The sequence below is a fragment of the Rhipicephalus microplus genome, chromosome 3 (assembly GCF_043290135.1).
Source record: "Rhipicephalus microplus isolate Deutch F79 chromosome 3, USDA_Rmic, whole genome shotgun sequence".
NCBI classification, from domain to species: Eukaryota; Metazoa; Arthropoda; class Arachnida; order Ixodida; family Ixodidae; genus Rhipicephalus; species Rhipicephalus microplus.
In genome coordinates this window covers 71,122,651-71,144,916 of record NC_134702.1, presented here as the reverse complement: position 1 = coordinate 71,144,916, position 22,266 = coordinate 71,122,651, and the positions used below count along the sequence as shown (strand labels likewise).

At 45.7% G+C, this 22,266-nt stretch overlaps 2 non-coding genes across 2 annotated transcripts; both read right to left on the bottom strand.

Moving 5' to 3' along the window:
* Positions 1–11,377: 11,377 nt before the first annotated feature.
* TRNAQ-UUG (transfer RNA glutamine (anticodon UUG)) lies at positions 11,378–11,449 on the bottom strand. Its single transcript has one exon. It is a non-coding gene; the product is annotated as a tRNA-Gln (tRNA).
* A 5-nt stretch (positions 11,450–11,454) lies between these two features.
* Positions 11,455–11,526, bottom strand: TRNAE-UUC (transfer RNA glutamic acid (anticodon UUC)). The gene has a single exon. It is a non-coding gene; the product is annotated as a tRNA-Glu (tRNA).
* Positions 11,527–22,266: the final 10,740 nt, after the last annotated feature.

Below are 22,266 nucleotides of genomic sequence, written 5' to 3'. Positions count from 1 at the left end.
TCGACTTGGAGAGAAGAATTATTAATTGTAACTGCACTAGCATCTGAAAAATCAGACTGACATACCGACGCCAAGTAATTAACAAAAATTTCGAACTTATTCGGTTCGTCATTAATAATTCGATCGGACCAGTGCGATGTTGGAACAGACATGTCCTCCTTACGGTTTCTTTTAACGTATTTCCGAAATTACTTTGGATCGTCTACCAGCCTCTGGCCTAAGTGAACGAAGTATGTTTAATTGACTGATCCAGCGAGCTGTCTAAAACTACGTTTTAGCTCTGCTAACTGTATGTAGCGACTATCAGATTTCTGAATCTTGCTAAGCTGATAGATTCTTCTTATTTTTCTTATTAAAGAACTGAGTTGCCTGTTAAACCACGGTTTATCTTTTGAACTTATGGAAGAGAGTCTTCGAACGAGAACAAATCTGGCACGCAGTTCAAAAACCTTCTCTTCACGTACTTCCCATAATTCTTCCCCGTTTAACTGATCTGCCAATGTGTCAAAAGTAGGAAAGTAAGATTCAAGAGCTAGATTTAGTGCAGCGTAGTTAGCCCTGTTATATGCATACACTGCTCTAGGGTCTTTTTTCGATACACACACATTTCGAAGTGTAGCGTCCGCTACAATAACCTTAAGATCACTTATGCCGGGAAAAGCACATGTATCTGAAATAATGTTCGGCGCATCACAAAGCAACAAATCAAGCACGTTACCAGTATCATCATTACGGGAAGGATCTCTTACCAACTGATGCAGACTGTTTTCGTGCATACATTCAAAGAAGGCTTTGTGTAAACCACCTGTTATACCACCTGCGAGACAATTACCCGACCCCCAGTCCGAACCGGGAAGGTTAAAATCTCCTCCTAGTATAATGTGATCACGCTGAATCGTCTCAAGAAAAGTAGTCAATTGAGCGAACTTCTGACAAGAGGCACCAGGTGGTCGATAATAAAAACCAATGAGAAAACATTGACCATTATCAGCCCGCAACTTGCAAAATACAGATTCACATTCCAAAGCAAAATCGACTCGAACACAAGGCAAGTCTGATCGTACAAGAATAAATACACCACCACCCCTAGATTCACGGTCCCGCCTAAAGCGGAGATATCCAACGGGAAACAATTCTCTATCAAGGATAGTGGCATCAAGCCATGATTCAGTGCCTAATACAACTGCAGGCCGAACAGAACTTAACAGCAAGTGAAAGTCATCTACCTTATTTTTAAGACTTCTGCAATTGACGGTGAGTAGTCTTAGTTGATGCGTCACAGAACACTGCAACGGTGGTCGCATCTGAATTACAAGTGTTCCCTTCTTTTGAATAACACAAAATTAATAACTTTCTCCAAACGTAAAGGAGACATATAAACAACGCAATATGCATGAATGAAGTGAGATCCAGAAATACGTAAGCGAAGACTGCACCTACGCTTTCATTCCGACTTACGAAGCACAAACAGCAGTGCAACTTTGTGTAGAGGTAGAACAAGTAATAAAGAATTCCCTCTTTCACACAAGGTCAACTCAATAAATGCAAGAGTCAGCGATTCGAACAATATAATAAGTCAGGATAGCAGCCTCCTTTTTTTATCATTTGATCTGGCGTCACCAACAAAAATACTGGCGTAGGAAACGCAGCCACTGCAACGAGCAAAATGAACCTTTGTGTCTCTCGCTTCAACGAAAATTTAGGCCATGAGGACACAGTATGTGCAAAGGTATGATCCGTCTGCTAATCTCTTTCCAGATTGCGTGTGCGTGCTACAGAGACTGGCCCCTCAAGATACGAAGTTACTGCTGCAGCCATGTGCTCCCTTCTCCGCAACTCCCTTTAGGTCCTTCTCGGGATGCACGGCATGTTTCCTGTACACGACAGCCGCGATCGTCCGCTGCCCTCGTAGGCTATCTCTTTCTCACCTTGAGCATGCGACGCCATGTACTGTTATGTCACCCTTGGATCTTATGAGGATCTTCACCATGAAAGACGACAAAACTGCGCCTGGAATGCACATATATAGTTGCTATCGCAATATTATACAGCGTTTGCATGTTTCGCCGGAAAAGTAGTGTGTGCGAAAGGCAACATACAGTTACGGCATGACAGAGTCCACGATTACAGCTAGCAAGCATTTTTATGTCTATCTGATGTGGATCGTGGCGTTTCCTGCTACTGCGACATCGCATCAACCATAGTGAATTATGGATGTCATGGATTGATTGACTGATAAAGGAATCATATATGTAAAAATGAGTTTGGTGGGCGGTTAGGGTGGTTTTAAAATTCAATTATTTGCATGAATTTTTCTCGTAATCAATACAGTTCATCAGTGTTATGTGTTAGCTTCAGAGCTTTCGTGGGCTACACTCCCGGACAATCTGTCCGTCTGGTTGTCTATAAAGCAACATAGTGCTCCAAAGATTGCCCCACGTGAAATTGCATGATGGTATATGGCAAATGAGGCCATGATCCGCGAGTTACCAATAGTGTAGGGCATCGAAACTTTCGAGAATGTACGGGATGCAATCCTGAACCTTTGAACTGCACAAGAGCTCAAACTCGGAGACATCATTTTTTAAAGTACTGGACCAACCTCAAATATTCGAAGTACATACACTCTCGAGCCATTGGCCTCCGAAATATAGAAACTTCAACGTTCCGAGAATGCAGGATATCATTGATGACAGATATGAAGTAACACAATGCTCACGCACGTTTAGAAAACTTCAGTAGGTACTGTGTCATAGTGCTCATTTAGTGCCCTGTTTCCTCGTTTTGCCGATACATAGGGAGTAGAAGCTAGTGCCACATGCGTGGGCAAATGGAGATGTGCACAAGTTCTCATTTAAATGATGTAACGGGAACCTCTCCTTTGCAGTGTGTTAAAGCGTGATCCTTAGAAGCCTCGTCAAATGCGAACGCTGGCCGTTGGTGTGCGCGTCCTGCAGCATCAGCGTCAACTCGAGCGATGCAAGAACGTCACAATTTCGGCACAAGGCTGATGTAATGAATTTGATAGCAATACATCGGGCTGCTATACGAAGCAAGGCTAGATTAGGAACCATACGAAATGTAGTGAACATGGCCGATTGCGTTTGAATTGACAGTAATACAGTAACTAGAAGATCTAAACAGGTGGTGTTGTGAATAGTTGACTGCGTGACATCCGACAGGAAGCGAAGTCCAAACTCGACATCGAGAAATGCGTCAAGTCACTGGTTTTCACGTCGAAGTGCATTAACGTTCAAGTCTCCAGTAACTGTCATCGGCAGACCCTGTATGCACACCACACAGAAGGTGTGCAGCAAGAAGTTTCTGACGACAGTCTGCAAGGTTCTTGGAGATATGTACACTGTAGCGACGACCAAGCCGTGCGATATTTCAACGGTGCATCATCTGGGGCAGCGAGTAGATTTGGTCCGTCTAAAGGGAAAGTGGCTGTGCACGTTTCAATGGAAACCGAATTCACAGGCCTGGCAGACCCAGGAACTTCCCGAATAGTCCTACTGTTGGTGCGAGCAATCTTTCCTCTTGCTTCACAGTGAAGGTACAGCTTGAGACATTTTGGTACGCCCCTTCCATACAGCTGTATGTGCTTCAGTAAACCCACCCCTCCATGGATCAAGTCATCAGACACGTCAATCTTTAGGGAAAGGATGTATGGCTCGCCCAAACAATGTGCATTCTTTGTTCAAGAATGTTTCTATTTAGTTCATAAAGATTATAGGCTAGTGGTAAATGGTGCATATAGTTTGTCGTTAGTGCGATCGACAGTATGAGCGCCGTGGTCTAGTCGGTTATAGCAGTGAGCGGAGGAGCGAGGGGTCGCTGATTCGAATCCATAGTGGGTGCCTTGAAGTTTTTCTTCAGATTTATTTTCTTTGTGCCTTTTATACATAGAACCTTCTGCGTATCCGGGACATGATGGCTATGGCAACGGGAAAAATCAGCTGAGAGTGTTCATACATTTACCATCCAGATAAAACCTTCGTTATATGATGACGTCATTACGAACTTATACATGGTCATAATTTGTGACGTCATCATAACTTCAAATTATACTGTCACTTGGTCAAAGGTTGGCCGATCATGGAGATGACATAAACGAAGCGTGCGATTCCTCCGAGTGATAAAACCGCATTACTTGCAGAAAGCTCTCGTAAGAGGGCCAGAGAGGATCAATACATCCAAAATTACATTGATCGAGAAGACTAATAAGATGGATTCCGCCTTCTAGTAGCTCTTGTCCCGTCTCTTTTCTGTCCGGCAAGTACTATTTTCACGCCGTTGACCTTAAAAAGACCAACAACTGATTTTTTTCGACCCAGTTATTCCCGGCGCGACAGAAAGCTTACCCTTTGTAGTGTTTGTAGCTGCAGTAGTTAATCCAAAAAAACATGTCATTTTATAAGCAGCATTGTTCTATCTGGAAGGCTCAGAACACGAATGAGCCCTTTGATCCAGAACACTCAGAATTCATAGCGATGCTGGTAGCCTTTCTGGCAACTTATGCATGCTGTTGTTCTCTGTATTCGTACCGCGTTGCGTGCACCTGCATGTGGTCGAGGTTGTTGCGTCTGTGTCTAGGATGGCTTGTCCCGCCGTCGTTACTCTCTCGACAGACGAGCCAAGCCAAAACATCGAAAATGTCATTTACGAGACAAAATGTAGGTAGAAACACCACGTCGCTCTAAAATTTTAGCGACCCAGAAACTGCGTGCGTGGTTTCATGAGCACGCAGAAAACTTGCTCAAAACGTGCTCACGAGGAAGGGATCATTACGACATGTGAAGGCAGTGCCACTTTAATGCGTACTACTAACGCAGGCCTATATGCACATTTTTTATGGAGTAATATATTTCACTATAAAGAAACAAACAATATTTCAGTGCTAAGGAGGAACTTGTTGACCGCGCACAAACTCACTACGCTACTGTCCCGTGACAGGGTACATTGGAATATTGAAGTTTCTGCCACCAGGTAGCGTCACAAGCTATTTTCGTGATTTTCAATTCAGAAGTAGAAATATAACTCCACTTTTCACGAAAAAAAAAAACAGGGTTGGTTTGAACCTGCATGAGGGACAATCTTTCCATACGTGAATTCATCTCATCTCAAGTTCTGGGCAGTTGTCGGTCCCTCTAAGTATGTAGCCGTTAAAGGCAAACGCTTAATAAACCCCGTGTTTGTTGTTGTTCTTTGTTTGTTTGTTTGTTTGTTCATTTATTTATTTATTTATTTATTTATTTATTTATTTATTTGTTTGTTTGTTTGTTTGTTTGTTTGTTTGTTTGTTTGTTTGTTTGTTTGTTTGTTTGTTCAGCCACGTTGTGAATTCATACCCATGAGGCTGAATCCTAGGGGATCTGAAACAAGGCGGACGCTCGAAAGAATGTGGGTGATTACATGTATAAATGTTCTCCGACATGGGGTATCGTGCGAGCCTTCAAGCACACCACTGTTCAAAAATGTTCGTCCCTTGAACCCTAAGAGGGAATTTAAGGGTTAACCACTTTAGCGATAAAAACAACAACACGCAAGGCATGAAACGCGCGCACCTCGAGGAGCCTGTCATCCTTTCCCATGCCGCCAAGCTCAGCCGGGCTGTGAATGTCTACTCTGTGGATCGTGAATCCGTGGCCCTTCTCGTCGATTTTCACGTCGAAGCCGTAGCCTTTGAAGTTCTGCCACCTTCGGAGATAGCAGAGGCGAAGCCCGCGAACGGCTTCCTGTGTATATATACGCACAGTTATGACAGCAAGCAAGCAACTAGTGCAAGTATAAAACAAAACGAAACAACCAGACAGTCCCATCACTGGGTTGTTGTAGCGGGACGTCAACTAGCTCCATGATAAGCAATATTAGATAGTACGTTTAGTGTGCGAGTAAGTACTGCTGTTAAACTCGGCCAGAAATTATGCTTTAAACACCTTACATTGTTGCATAAAAAAGATTAGAGAGACAGGGAAGAAGTTGTCTTCAAGAGCCGATGTCAATAAACTATGGTCCCTGATAAGTATATTACGAGCTACGAAGCAAAACAGCAGTAAAGAACAAGTGTTCACTCATCTCAGAAATAATTAACGTTACCTAATATTTTTGTTGCATGATAGTTAAGGTTACGACAGTTTACCTCTAGGACCAAAATGTCTCGATGATTGTGAAGGTTTGTTTCTTAGCGAGAGAGCAATGGTGCCACTCCCAGCCCACACACAACTGTGCTTATTTTTTTGGTGGCAGATGAGGGGGGCGGTGGATGAGCAGTGGGATAGAAAAGGCAAAAGATATACAATAAAGTTTGCGTTCATCAATTTGGGCGTGTATTCACGACATATTTTTCACAGATTCCCCGAAACAATTGTTTTCTTTATTGAGCCTTCATTATTTAAATGAAGAAACATTGCTATAGTTGAGTAATTACTTATAAGCAAGAACTCGCTGTACAATACGGGAAACGAAGCCGCGTACAACAAATCAGCTCATTGAATATTCGTGATTGATTTAAGAACGCGCGAGAAATTCTGGACCTGATTTTCGTACGCAAGAACCGTTTGGCTTCCGAGTTTCAATAAACTAACCTTCGAAAAGAAGAGGGACTAAGGATTTCTGTGGTATTGTTAGTAAGGAATGTAGTCATGGGGCATCTAAAAATAAAATTCAGGCAACTAAAATTGCACACCCCTAATAAGATTTCGCTTTTTGAATCTTGAGCTGCAAATACTTGCATTTTTGGGAATTGACAGAACAACACCATGACGTCATTTTGATACACGACATTGTTGAAAACTACGAATCAATTTTTAGTAGCTGTAGTCGGATATTATGGGTTCTAATCTATGTTCAAGGGTCCTAAGCTGACCTGGAAGCTTAGTTGCAGTGATCGGGCGAAGACCCGAGCGGTAATTATTTGCATTTGATTTCACGAAGGAAAAACCGTTATACGAAACATCTTCAGCTAGCTTACGCAATCCCACGGATTACAAAATACCCAAAGGCCTGTGTTACCAATTCCAAAGCCCCCAAGCAGTTTTATCCAAAATAACGGCTAGAAAGTAACGATGAAAGCTTGTGATGAGAAATTCGATAACAGGGGGTAGGGGGGCGGATGCTGAAGCAACGCCCCCTAGAGTGACAAAGTTTCTTTGGGATGGCGTTCACTGAAGCCGGTGTTTCAACAAGCGCAGTTGTCCTTAAACAGTCATGAAAAAGTTGAAAGTTTTCAAAGAGTTGCAGCCTTGATAAAGCAAAGTCTACTTACCGAGACGTTGACTCCAGACGATAGTTGTAGAGCGAGAACACAACGACGACAAAGAAACAAGAAGCACGGACACGAAGGACACTTTTCTGATTTGATGGATATAGGGGGTTTAACGTCCCTAAACCACCGTATGATTATGAGGGACGCTATAGTGTAGGGCTCCGTAAATTTCGATCACCTGGGGTCCTTTACCGTGCACTCAAATCTGAACACACGGGCCTACAGCATACTCGCCTCCATCGAAAATGCAGCCGCCGCAGCCGGGATTCAATCCCATGACCAGGACACTTTTCTGTTTTGTTTCCCTAATATAGACTTTTCTTCGCATTTTTCTGGGCTTTTGTTTTTTTTCCTTACTCATGCATTCCTGTTTGTGCCACATCGTTTTTGTCACATGGTTTACTGTCTCCTCTATAAGTTTTCGCGCTCTGCGCAATAAACTCAGTTGGAAGTTAGCGCTCATGTCTTTCGTGTCCTTGTCTCTTTGTCATCGTTCTGTTCTCGCGCAATGACTATCGTCATGTCATACCAACTAGCCCAAGCTGCCACACTTCTAAGTTGACTCCAGCACCCAAACAGCTTTATGCATCTTAGACCATAGACGATAAACGGCGCTGGCAGACTTGAAAACATAAATATTCAAAATACACAACTTCATTACTGCAATGTACCCATGGGTCACACGTATCGATTATGAATTAAACGCTTACAGTTTTCGTTGCCGTTTCGGAAGGCATACGCGTTATTGGACGGGTGTCAATCTGCTTTCCCTTGCCCGAAGCCGCCATGACACCTTCCTCCCAGTGCTAGCCTCGGCTCTTCACGTTGGGCGGGTTCCCCTTGGAGACACAAGTTCGCTTTCAGAGTGTCCGTGCGATTTGATGCAAGCGCAAAGCACATTAGTCGTTTTTACGGAAATTCGCACTTGTAGCACTGTTCCCAAACAATACTAATACTGTCCGGATATACTTGACATAGCATGCATTCTTCTAAACTTTGTTTTTGTATGCGCTCTATGTATATAAGCTGTGTATAGAGTGTCTTAATGCTCCTGCTTTGCTACGTGGTTAAATCCTCGCTCCCACGTCAGAGCTGACAAACGCTATACTAAGAAAATCAAAATAGTAAGGAAAATACTGTATACCATAACACCTCTGACAAGCATTCAATAAAATAAAAAGAAACGGTACTCTGAAATATAAACACGCACAAAATAACATTTTTTTAGAAAATCGTTGTTGGGCTGGTTTCTTTAAACTTACATAAATACTAGATAACATGGCTAGAGTTCAGAACTAGAAACATAGGCACATAGGACAACAGCCACTCACAACTATCCTGTATTTTGTGCATATGTGTAGCTGATCAACTAACAATAAAATTTACTGGTGAGTGTTCTTATATGTCAGTGTTTCTTCTTTGTTTTGCCTGAAATCCATGATTTCCAGTGTTCATATATGTGAAAATTAGCAAGAAAAGATTATCATTGCAGCAATTTCCCAAAATTAAGCAGCAATTCTTGCTCAAATTCGCGTCTTTACTGTATACGATACAATTACTGCCACCGAGCGACTTAGCCGCGTTAACCATGCTATCAAACCAGCCCAGCCATTTACAAGCGGCACATCGCCACGCAGGTTATGTATAATGAGCGCCTCTTACCTTAACAGGGAAGCTAATTAGGCGGTTTTCTTCAAAAAATTGAGGAGTCCACGTACTGGTGACTTATAATGTCGTTCTTCTTCTCCTTCTGCTGCTCATACCGATCACGTGCACGTGCACAGATTATTATTATTATTATTATTATTATTATTATTATTATTATTATTATTATTATTATTATTATTATTATTATTATTATTATTATTATTATTATTATTATTATTATTATTATTATTATTATTCCTCTACCAAGGCTCATGCCCAGTCAGAAGGATTGTTCAAGGGTTATGTGAATTATTAAGACACTTCAAGTATTGAATACTGATACCAATAAGTGAAGAAAGAAACATACCGTACTTAAAAACAGAAAGAGTAGAAGAATTGTTTTCTTCTACTTCAAGTAAGACAGTATAGCCTATATCTTGAACAGAAAAATAGTAGGTAGGTAGGTAGGTAGGTAGGTAGGTAGGTAGGTAGGTAGGTAGGTAGGTCATTGAGCACCTCAATTTTATTGAGGTGCTGAAAAAGTCATCCCTTATTTTCATAAAAGATAGCAATAAAAATTCAAACAATGACCAATTCCTCGTCGCCTTGCTCCCTTGACCCTTTACAAGAGGCTCGGACCCACTACGAGGGAGTGGCCATTTGAACTGGCGGTCAATATAAGGGAAATTTAACGTTCGGATGATTGAAAACAAATGAATTGTTTGTTCATTGATTGATTGATTGATATGTGGGGTTTAACGTCCCAAAACCACTATATGATTATGAAAGACGCCGTAGTGCAGGGCTCCGGAAATTTAGACCACCTGGGGTTCTTTAACGTGCACCCAAATCTGAGCACACGGGCCTACAACATTTCCGCCTCCATCGGAAATGCAGCCGCCGCAGCCGGGATTCGAACCCGTGCCCTGTGGGTCATCAGCCGAGTACCTTAGCCACTAGACCACCGCGGCGGGGCATGAATCATTTGTTTAAGGAGTACATGAGTGTAGAATTCTAATATGCGATACCATCAAATTTCTAGAAAAAGCTAACTTTTCTTATTGGTAATACCTTGAGAAATAATTCTGTGGTGACAATGCAGACGTTCTTGTCGCTGTGGCCCCGAGAAGCGCCGAAATAAAGAATATTTTTGGAAGGAAGAGTAATTCCCGATTTCCCGAATAAAACTTCACATGCTTTTCAATAAAGCTAATCAAACGACGGCAAGTAAGAAAAAAAAGTGAACAATGTTTTTAGGCATTGACAAAAAATACCATATTTTCTCGAACTAATATTTTTTAATGATTTGTTCAAGCCGCCTTAAAAATGTTCTTTTATCATGTCGTGCTTGAGGACCGCTTCCTCATATTGCCAAGAATACGCCGAAACAACGTGTCAGACTGAAACGAAGGGAGCTTTGTTTGTTGCTGTTGTTGTTGTTGTTGTTGTTTGTTTGTTTGTTTGTTTGTTTGTTTGTTTGTTTGTTTGTTTGTTTGTTTCGCAATTTTTACGGCCGCACTTTTGAATGACTCAATATGGCTTATTATAGTATTAATCACTGTAGAACTTCTTCCTTTGTGACATTGAGGTCTACAGTTGTTTCTTTTAATAGAGGAGAGGAGTGGAGGAAAACTTCAACAAATCTAAATGGGAGAAGATGTGCAGATGAAAGCAGGCAATCACATCTCGTAACGCAGCCCTCAACTATACAGAAGGCGTGTTTTTTTTTTCCTTGCAAACTACGCTAAACATTCGAGCTTTTGCGCAGCATTGATGGCGGACAATCACGCACTTCCTTTTGGTCCGCAGTGGTCCTACGAGAACACCATGGTAAAACTAAACGTTTTCAAGTACTCTTGGACAAGCCATTCCAAGATGTCGCCACCACCGTTGTGCGCATTTGACGTACCTTTGCATTTCGGTAGACAGAAGCCAATACGAACCTCACTAATTTCTTAAATATGTAGTTTTGAGCTGTAGGGTACAACTCCACTGATCACTTCATTATAGGTGATCTTAGCGGGTGCTTTAATTAAGGCCAAGCTGCTCCATCCATATTTTCTTGTATAAATAGTTCGTAACAACGAGTTCTATTTAAAAGTCCTCAAACAATGCTACAATTTGCAACCCAGATGTGTTTCGTACCGCTGTGTCTAATACTAAATTTTAGGCCATTCAATTATGTATAACCTTGCATTGATATCAGTGAAATTCACTTATCCAATGTATGTATTTATTTTCGCAACAGGAATATTGCGACCTTTGTGAACCGTATAACTTGTTTTGTGATGTTATAGCTACTTCTGTTCTGCTGTTTGTACTGCAGTTTCCTTAATGTTGTAATATATTCACCCAATCTCTCTTCAATGCATTTGCCTTCAGGGTATTCAAAATAAAAAACAAGTCACAGATAATTTTCTTGGCAGCGCTGAAAAAACAAATGAATCAAGGGAAAAAAAAGAAAGGTCTCACCGAGACACTAACTCGGATCGCTGGATTCAAAGTCCAGAGTGCTCACCATTACACCATGAGACCAGATGTTCCGACGCCGGGAATCGAACCCGGGCCTCCTGGGTGAAAGCCAGGTATCCTAGCCACTAGACCACGCCGGAGAACGTTTATTGCCGCTGCGAGGGAGGCCTGTATAATCTAAAAACGCAATAGGCAACGGGTAAAAAAGCAAAAAAAGCAACCGCCAGCATAACGCGATAGCGCCGCAGTAAAAGCAACAGCTGACGAGTCACGATTTCGTCACCCGTACGGGGTGCCCGGCATATATGCTATGGCCGCTTTATACGGGTTACGTGTGGCTTCTTTCGGGTCTCTCGCTTTGTGTATCGTCCAATAGCGAACTGTAGCGCTAGCCGGCGTGCACTGTCATTCGCTACGACGTTGCGCTACGTAGCTGAAGATTGCCTGTTTCGGACCGAGTCACAGCGTGTGATTCTGTTGATAAATAAAATGCGAAGCGATCCACACACCAATCTCACGAGCGGCCGTTAGTGAAACGTCAAGCAGATGTGGATGAACATCGGGCCCTCGACACTTCGTCGCGTGCATCATTGCTCACGGCGTAATTTAGAGAGGTTCAAAAGCAAGAGTAATGTATTATTGTTACTCATTCTGACCGTCCGGTAAACGAACGAAGACTGAACAATATTTATGTGAATTCCGTGTGTTTTGCATTTTCTTACGTTATTGTTCGGGAGCTTTTCTTGTTGATTATCCGGGTTAGTTGCGAGCACGGAAACCAGCCTCATTATCTGTAGAATAAAAACGCCACGCAAATGGTCGAGAAGGTGTTGCTATGTTTATTTATTATTTATTTATTTATTTATTTATTTGTTTGTTTGTTTGTTTGTTTATTTGTTCATTTATTTATTTGCTTCTTTGTTTATTTGTTTGTTTGGTGCATAATCTTGTTCTTAAATTTATTATTGCTTTCTCTTCATGTTTTTTTTATCTCACAGTCGTACTCTATTTTGTTGTTTTACCTGTTAAACATCTTATCACGTTCTCTCGTTTGCATCTGCATACCAGGAGTGGTATTGCACCGGAGGTTCACGGAATGAATGGCGTGTCAGCACAACTGGAGGGAAGTACACGACACGTAGGGAAAACAGCGAACAGGGCAACGCATTGCGGCTCTTCCGCCACCTTTCTGCCACGCTTCGGGTTGTATGAAGTAACAACGCGTTCAGATGAACAGTCAACGGTGGAATCTCGCGTAATACACCCCCAACTTTCTTTTAGGTGGGAAAATCTTGGTGCCGCCATGCTAGAAAGAGGAGGACACCCACATCAGCCGAAGACGATAATCTACATTCGCCCATTCGTTTGGCCCCGTCTTGATCTGCATTCGTAATCACATCTTTGGCATCACTATCGCCATTTCAACCGTTCTGTTCCTCGACTGTGGCGGCTTTCCACTCTCATACAGTAAAGTACCAAGTACTCCAAATCGTTGAACACTTTTTCTAAATACACTTTTTTTGCTATTATCGCAAGCATACTCTCAATCTGCTAGTCTGACTGCGTCACCACTCTGCATTTCTTTTTGTTTGATATTTTACTCTATTTGAAATCGATTTCTGTTCTGCCTAATAACCGCTTGCATGCCAGCTATCACCCCATTCTTGAGTCACTGCGCGCCGTACAAAAAGAATTATTACCTCTCGCTCACATCAATTACTGTTTCCGTATCATTATTAGCATTGTGAAACCACCCTTTTCGCGCCTAGTAACTGGTAGTGGGCATTGTTGAGAAGCAAATACAATGACATCCACGCGCGAACGCGACGGATCACAAAGAAGAATAGGCGAGTGCCAGCAAAGCTGAAGGCTCATCATCATCATCATCAATTGAACGTTCCCGCGTGCTGCTCCAATGGTCGTGTTTCTCGGCACGAACTTCACCTTGGTATCGATTGCTAAAAGGGACAGTTACCAGCGTCCGGCTTTCTTCCCGCAGTCTTGACTGCCGAAGCCGTTCCCGTTTTGTCCTGGGTGCACATGAGACTGCGGACATGGCCACGTCAAGTGAAAGCCCGCAGGTGGTGCCGCTATGCGAGAGAGCGAATCAAGGTAGGCAATGACGCTGCAAAGTGGTTTGATCATCGCGTGTAACACTCCTTACGCGCTGCACGTTACGTGCACTCAACTTACCGGTGGCAGGTACTTCTACTGGTCGACAAGTAAACAACTTACAGTGTTCCGTGACTAAAATGCATACTCTGCGCACGTCTTTCTGCTCATGGTGAAAAAGAAACCTCTGTGTAGCGTTGAACTCAGAACAGTTCAAATTCATACACTTTCTCCGCTGTTGCCTGTTTGACAAGAGAGCGAAGTGCCTGCTAAATTTATTATGGTGTAGTGGCCTGGTCATGTAAACCTTTCGCGCGATTAGGCACATTTATGGGCGTTTAGAGGAAGCTGTCAAGCAGTATGGCTGTCGACACGCAGGTCAGGCGAAGAAGAGGAGCTCATTGCCGCCCGAAGGAGAGCAACGGCGAAAAGAGCGCCACTTCCAGGAATGCCTCGAGTTTCTCATGCCGATCTACCTGCTGCCTTTTGTCTTCACCGATAAGGTAGGCTCACGCGAACGACTATTTCAAGTACAGAACATTATTTGCGGAATAGAAGCTATTTTCACCGTCCACCAAGAAAAAATGGTGGATCCCCGTGTGCAGTGCGGTGTGAGTGTACGTTAAAGAACATCAGATGGCTGTTATTTTTTTTTCTTTTTAGGCAGTAGAGATCATTTAGTAAAATCACTCTTACAGTACGCCTCCTGTCGTTATCACACACGAATACTATATGGCGAGAAAGAAATACTTCGGCGTAGCTGAAATGGAATTTTAACGTATAAGTAACAACTAATAATCTGTTCAAACAATGTCTTGAGTGTACTTGGTCATGTCAGAATGGCAGCGCTTGACAATTCATGGCATAACCATTTTTTTCGTATAATAATGTGACGCGTAAATTAAGACACTCATCGTTGAGATCAAAGGGTCATACTGTTCGCCCCCGGCGCACACAAAGCGCGCCCGCTCTGTCACCACAATTGCCCGTGACCAGGAACTACAATTGCCCGCGACAAGGAAAGAAAGCAGAACACGTTTGGTATTTCTCCTCATTACCACAACTTTTCTATAACTATTTTTTTCTATAATTGTTTCTTTCTTAAATGCCAAGCATTTCTTACCCAAGTTCGGTGACTTTGAGCGTGTCTATCTATCTATCTATCTATCTATCTATGTATCTATCTATCTATCTATCTATCTATCTGTCTGTCTATCTATCTATCTATCCATCTAGATGCCTATGAATTTTAGTTACCCTGGCCGCTTCAATAATGATAGCGATACCAAAATTGGTATGGTATGGGATAACACGACTGTATGACGAGCATAATGACGAGTCATAACATGAAAATCATGACATGTGTGTTATGAACGTCGTGATTTACATTTCATGTTCGTGCTGCTCTTGCGGTGGTTATATTCACAGGACATGTTGCGAAACTGGTATGCTATGACATGACTGCATGGTGAACACAACTACAGAACCTAACGGGGAAATCTATGACATGCATGTCATGGAGGTCATGAATATATGCTACGCTTATGGTGCGCTCGCAGTCGTTTCGCTATCTTCACATATACCAAATTTAGTATTACTCTACGTGAATTGACAACGAAGGTAAATGACTCGTTCAAACATGATAATCATGACATGCGTGTCATGTAACAACATGAATACGTGCTACGCTCATAGGGCGCTCGTGGTTATTTCGTGAGCTTCACTTATATCAAAATTTGTGTTACGTGACGTCAATAGATGACGAAGGTATATGACTGTGCAAACATGATAATCATGACATGGGTGTCATGTAACAACATGACGTTAGGTGTGTGCCGTTTTAGAGTCTGTCGGATGTGTGCCGTTTTAGAGAAAGCCTGCTTCTATCTCTTGCACAGGAAGGCGCCTGCATCTACTGCATCTTGCTCACCATGGTCGGTCTCATGGGCCGCCTGCTTCCACCAGCCGTAGCCGCCATGCTGCCTATCGTCATTCTGCCTTTGGGCAACGTCTGTGACGCAGACCAACTGGCCGCTGAATACATGGGCGTGAGTTTATGGTTGAAAAAATATGGTTCCCTACTACTTAGGCTGCTCTTGCTATAGTTATTAGGTGCATCTACTCGTGACCCGACCTCGAGCTTCCATAGTTACTCTGCAAGCGTGAGTAACCTCATGGTAGCTGCAGCAATATAGAGCCAATCTCTGTGACTTCAAACATTACGAGTAAAAAGGGCTCGGCTTTGCTGATTTCAATGCGCATCACCACTGTTTTCTCATGGCATAGCACTGCACAGTCGCAACCTCCTTCACATTATGAGCCCCCGTCTTTTTTTTTTTTTGGTCCTGCCGTTCTTCGAGGCATTATCGCCTTTATCTAAATCTTAAGCTGGCATCATGGAATTATTATTCTGCTGACCTAGAAGACATTGTCTGCCAAGGGCCTAGCTATAAAATAAAAAGGTTCATATATGTTCGTACGTGCATATGTGCATGACCATATATAGTCAAGTAAATTTAAAAAACTTCAGGAGGAGACAGCGGTTAACGCCAACTTGATGGCGACGTCAGTGTTTTGTGTTTGTAGTGAACATCGCCAATTATCCCTCTCAAGAGAAGTGTGATCAAACCAGTCAGGGGCCCGTTCAAGGTGTATGGCTTGTTGACAGCGACCTAGTAGAAAACGTTGAAGTTGCGGGATCTGTTTACCCATTTTGGTTACAAGAGTGGAGCCCATGACAGATTCACGCATAAATGCTACACCAAATGTTCACCCAGTGCGACTGTGAAGTTAGCGTTGAACTTGGATTCTGCGAGCACTCTATTACACTACAGCTGGGCTGCTCAACACGCAGTCGCTTGGCCATATGTGTTCTCCGAACTGCACTTTAGTTGCCCGCAGCAAACCTTAGATTTCACACCTTTGATAGCGCTGTGACCTGTGACATGGAAAGAGGGGGTATTGCCACCTTCCATTTTCCAAGTTTTTGTTATCGTTCCAAAACACCACACGATTCTCAGCGCAAACCGCGCCTGCAGTTTTCTAGAAGGTTCCGGACTGTAGTAGAACATTTCGATAAGATCACGCCCACTGTGTGAACGGTACAGATTGTTCTGGAAGCTACGCCACCGCCAGCGATAACGCTAGAACATTCGACGGCAAGAGTATAAATGCAGACGCGCTTCGCCGCTTGTCAGTTGTTGATCGAAGGCCGACGCTCCGTTCGCCACTATCAGTCTGAGACTGCTATCTGTGCGAGACTGTTGCTGTAATTGGACTTTCTGTTTACCGGGCACAGGTTCGCCCAAATAAACAGTTAAATCCCAACAAGAAGTCTCCTGTCTTCGGCCACGTCACGACCCCGTGACATTTGGTGGAGGTGCTGCTTCGTTCATGTACCGGACGCCCCCGTCAAGCCGTGAACCCAGCCCACGTCGCGGAGAAGACACCGACGCCAACCAGGAGCAGCGAACAAGCCGCCGACAGCAAGGGCTACCACCGGAGTACGGGCTTCTACACGACAAGCCGCGGAAGACCAAGCCCATGACTGCGACTGCAGCGACAATGACAACCGCAGCGTCCCAGCCCACGATGGTCATGCATCAACCCAGGGAACCACCAATTTTCCATGGGTCATCGTTCGAAGACCCGGAGTCCTGGCTAGAGACATACGACCGGGTGGCCGCCCTCAACCACTGGAACCATGACGAAAAGCTGCGTCGTGTGTTCTTCTATTTAGAAGACACCGCAAGGACCTGGCTCGAAAATCGGGAGTCCATGCTCCGAACGTGGGATGTTTTCTGCGGCGCATTCCTGCAAACGTTCGCGAGCGTCGCTCGAAAAGAGAGGGCCGCTGCTTTATTAGAGACCCGGGTTCAGCTACCAAATGAAAATGTCGCCATTTTCACAGAAGAAATGACCCGACTATTCCGTCACGCTGACCCAGACATGCCCGAGGAGAAAAAAGTTCGTTTCCTCATGAGAGGGGTCAAACAGGAGCTCTTCGCGGGGCTGATAAGAAACCCACCGAAAACCGTCCAAGAATTTGTAGCCGAAGCGACCACTATTGAAAAGACCCTGGACATGCGCACCAGACAGTATAATTGTCGCCTGACTGCAGACTGTGCTGCTGCTCAAGCCAGTAACTCCGGAGACCTGCGTGAAACGATCCGAGCGATCGTGCGGGAAGAGCTGCGCAAGCTGTTGCCTTCGGCGCAGCCTCAAGTGGATTCGATCGCCGACATTGTGCGAGAAGAAGTTCGGCAATCGCTTCAAATTCCCCACGCACCGCTGCCCGAGCCGGAAGCTATGAGCTACGCCGCTGCACTGTGCCACAACGCTCCTCTCCGTCCACGCCAAAACGCCGCCCCATCGCACTTCCGTCGACAGACGCCACCGCCACCACCACCCCCACCGACGTCATACCGTTCGCCAGCGGCCCAGCGCAGTGCACCGAGGAAGACTGACGTCTGGCGCACCCCTGACCATCGCCCGCTCCGCTACCACTGCGGCGAGGCCGGACACACATACCGCCGTTGCCAGTACCGACAGATGGGATTGCGTGGCTTCGCCGTCAATGCACCGCGCCCACAGCCAGGAGAACGACCACGTGACATCGCCGACTACCTGACAGGAACTCGGTGGACACCACGAAGCCCTTCGCGTTCGCCGTCGCCCAGCCGCCGCACGTCACCGCACCACCGACAGTACTCTGGCCCAACGCGGGGTCGGTCTCCTAGCCCGTATCCGGGAAACTAAGGCCAGCAACCGGTGGAGGGACGGTTGCTGTGCGACGAACTACCGAAGATCCTCCGACGACGACGACGCCGCGACGGAGCTTTCCGAACACAACGCCAACCAGGCAAAGCCCTGACGGCGAAAGCTCACTTACCGAAAGTGGCCTGACGACGCAACATGGAAGCAGCGGAACAAGCCGACGCAGCCGTGACCCGACGCCACGCCCTAACTGTAATGCGAGACGGCGAATTAGCGACCTCGACGTTCTTATCGACGGCCGCAGTGTGACCGCTCTCGTCGATACTGGAGCCGACTATTCTGTCATCAGTGGGTCGTTCGCCGCGAAGTTAAAGAAAGTTAGGACAGCTTGGAAAGGCCCTGAAATCCGCACAGCCGGAGGTCATCTCGTAACGCCTGCAGGAATCTGCACAGCGAGAGTCACCATTAACGGCCGTATTTATCCTACAGACTTCGTAGTCCTACAGCGTTGCTCGAGAGATTTCATCCTTGGCATGGACTTCTTATGCCTCCATGGTGCTGTCATCAACCTAAAAACAAAGTCGATAACGTTATCCACAAAAGAAGCACTACCGCCGCGCACGCCGTCTGGACACCATGCCTTGAATGTGCTGGAAGAACAAGTCACCATTCCGCCTCGCTCAAGCGTCATTATTTCAGTCGGCGCTCCTTAATCACCTGACTTCGAAGGCGTCGTTGAAGGCAGTCAGCATCTGTTGGTCACCCAAAATATTTGCGTCGCAAGAGGAATTGCAGAGTTGCGGGGAGGCAAAGCAACGGTTATGCTCACAAATTTCAGCAATGAGTACAAACATGTGAATAAAAAAACAACGGTCGCATACATCGAAGAAATTGTCGAAGCCACCAGTGCTTTCGCCCTCGCCGATTCTGCGGAACCTGCTCAGAGGAACCAAGCCCCTCCCATAGCTTTCGACGTCAATCCCAGACTTCCGAACGATAAGCAAGAAAAGCTCAACGCCCTGCTCCTGCAATACGAAGATTGCTTTTCGTTGTCATCGAAAATTCGGCAGACCCCAATCACGAAACATCGCATCATAACCGAAGAAAATGCCAGACCACTCCGTCAGAGTCCGTACAGGGTTTCGACGCGAGAACGTGAGGCCATCAAGAAACAAGTTGATGAAATGCTGCGGGATGACATTATCCAGCCGTCCAAGAGCCCATGGGCATCCCCTGTGGTGTTAGTGAAGAAAAAGGATGGGACCCTACGTTTCTGCGTCGATTATCGCCGCCTGAACAAAATCACAAGAAAGGACGTGTATCCTCTCCCACGAATAGACGACGCACTTGATCGGCTCCATAACGCCAAGTACTTTTCGTCAATGGACCTCAAGACTGGCTATTGGCAAATCGAAGTCGACGAAAGAGACCGAGAGAAGACGGCGTTTATAACACCGGACGGTCTCTTCGAGTTTAAGGTGATGCCCTTCGGCCTTTGCTCAGCGCCTGCAACTTTTCAACGCATTATGGATACAGTACTGGCAGGATTGAAGTGGCAGACTTGCCTTGTGTACTTGGACGACGTCGTCGTGTTTTCCTCGAGTTTCGACGAGCATCTTCGGCGCCTTGAAGCTGTACTTCAAGCCATCAAGACTTCCGGACTCACACTGAAGCCAGAAAAGTGCAGATTTGCGTACGAAGAGCTCTTGTTTCTGGGGCACGTTATCAGCAAGTCTGGAGTTCGTCCTGATCCACGGAAAACAGCCGCCATCGCCGAATTCCCGCCGCCCACTGACAAGAAAGCCGTACGCCGATTTTTGGGCCTGTGCGCCTATTATAGGCGGTTCGTGAAAAACTTCGCCCGCATCGCCGATCCTCTCACAAACCTTACCAAGGCCGACGTGGAGTTCAAGTGGGAAACGCCACAGGAACACGCTTTCCAGGAGCTTAAACATCGCCTCCAGACGCCTCCGTTACTTGCCCATTTCGACGAATTCGCCGAGACAGAAATACATACTGACGCAAGCAGCGTAGGTCTTGGCGCCGTTCTTGTGCAGAGGGCTGACGGACTTGAAAGGGTTATTAGTTACGCCAGCCGATCGCTATCCAAAGCAGAAGCAAATTATTCCACAACAGAAAAGGAGTGCCTCGCCATCATCTGGGCTACGTCGAAATTTCGCCCATACCTCTACGGCAGGCCCTTCAAAGTTGTGAGCGACCACCACGCCTTGTGTTGGCTAGCCACTTTGAAAGACCCTTCAGGTCGCCTCGCACGATGGAGCCTGAGACTTCAAGAATATGACATTACTGTCATTTACAAGTCTGGCAAAAAACACTCCGACGCCGACTGTCTCTCTCGTGCGCCTGTCGACCAACCGCTACCCGACGACTCGGATGACGACTACTTCTTGGGAACGATAACTACCGACGACTTCGCTGAACGACAGCGGGCCGACCCGGAACTTAAGGCCCTAATAGAATACCTCGAAGGCAGGACCGCCGAAGTCCCAAAGGTATTCAAGCGCGCACTTGCGTCGTTTTTTCTACGAAACGGTCTTCTACAAAAGAAAAACTTTTCACCGCTTCGGGCTAAGTATCTCCTTGTGGTGCCTTCAGCTCTGCGACCAGAACTCCTGCAGGCCCTGCACGACGATCCGACGGCAGGGCACCTCGGTGTTTCTCGCACGCTCGCGAGGATACAAGAAAGGTACTACTGGCCGCGTCTTACCACCGACGTCACTCATTATGTGAGGACATGCCGGGACTGTCAGCGACGCAAGACACCGCCGACAAGGCCAGCGGGACTTCTGCAGCCAATTGATCCACCTTGCCGACCTTTCCAGCAGATTGGTATGGACCTACTGGGGCCGTTCCCGACGTCGGCTTTCGGAAACAAGTGGATCGTGGTAGCTACCGACTACCTCACCCGCTACGCCGAGACAAAAGCCCTGCCAAAAGGCAGTGCATCCGAGGTAGCTAAGTTCTTCGTCGAAAATATCGTCCTACGTCACGGCGCCCCGGAGGTCCTTATCACCGACAGAGGAACGGCATTCACTGCCGAACTAACTCAAGCGATCTTGGCATACAGCCAAACAAACCACCGCCGGACGACAGCGTACCACCCACAGACCAACGGCCTCACCGAGCGGCTTAACAAGACGATCGCCGACATGCTGTCAATGTACGTCGATGTCGAACACAAGACGTGGGATGCCATTCTTCCGTATGTGACCTTCGCATACAACACGGCGGTGCAGGAGACGACGCAGATATCTCCATACAAATTGGTCTACGGAAGGAGCCCGGCAACGACGCTCGATGCCATGTTACCCAACGTCACCGACGAAGAAAACCTCGATGTGAGCGAGTACCTTCATCGCGCCGAAGAAGCCCGACAACTTGCGCGGCTCCGTATCAAGAATCAACAGACGACCGACAGCCACCGTTACAACCTTCGACGACGCTTCGTGGAATACCAGCCCGGTGAACGTGTTTGGGTGTGGACGCCGATACGCCGACGTGGACTAAGTGAAAAGCTTCTGCGACGGTACTTCGGACCGTACAGGGTGGTTCGACGTCTCGGCCAGCTTGATTACGAGGTTGTCCCCGACGGCATCACGAACTCTCAACGACGCCGATCGCGACCTGAAGTCGTCCATGTCGCACGCCTCAAGCCGTTTCATGCGCGTTAACAAACTGAAACAGTGTTTTTTTGTATTATTGTTGTATCGTAATTTATTCATTGTACTTTCTTGCATTATTATTGTACCTTCATCTTTAGTTAAAGCATCGAGACGATGCCTTTTTCAGAGGGGGGCAATGCCACCTTCCATTTTCCAAGTTTTTGTTATCGTCCCAAAACACCACACGATTCTCAGCGCAAACCGCGCCTGCAGTTTTCTAGAAGGTTCCGGACTGTAGTAGAACATTTCGATAAGATCACGCCCACTGTGTGAACGGTACAGATTGTTCTGGAAGCTACGCCACCGCCAGCGATAACGCTAGAACATTCGACGGCAAGAGTATAAATGCAGACGCGCTTCGCCGCTTGT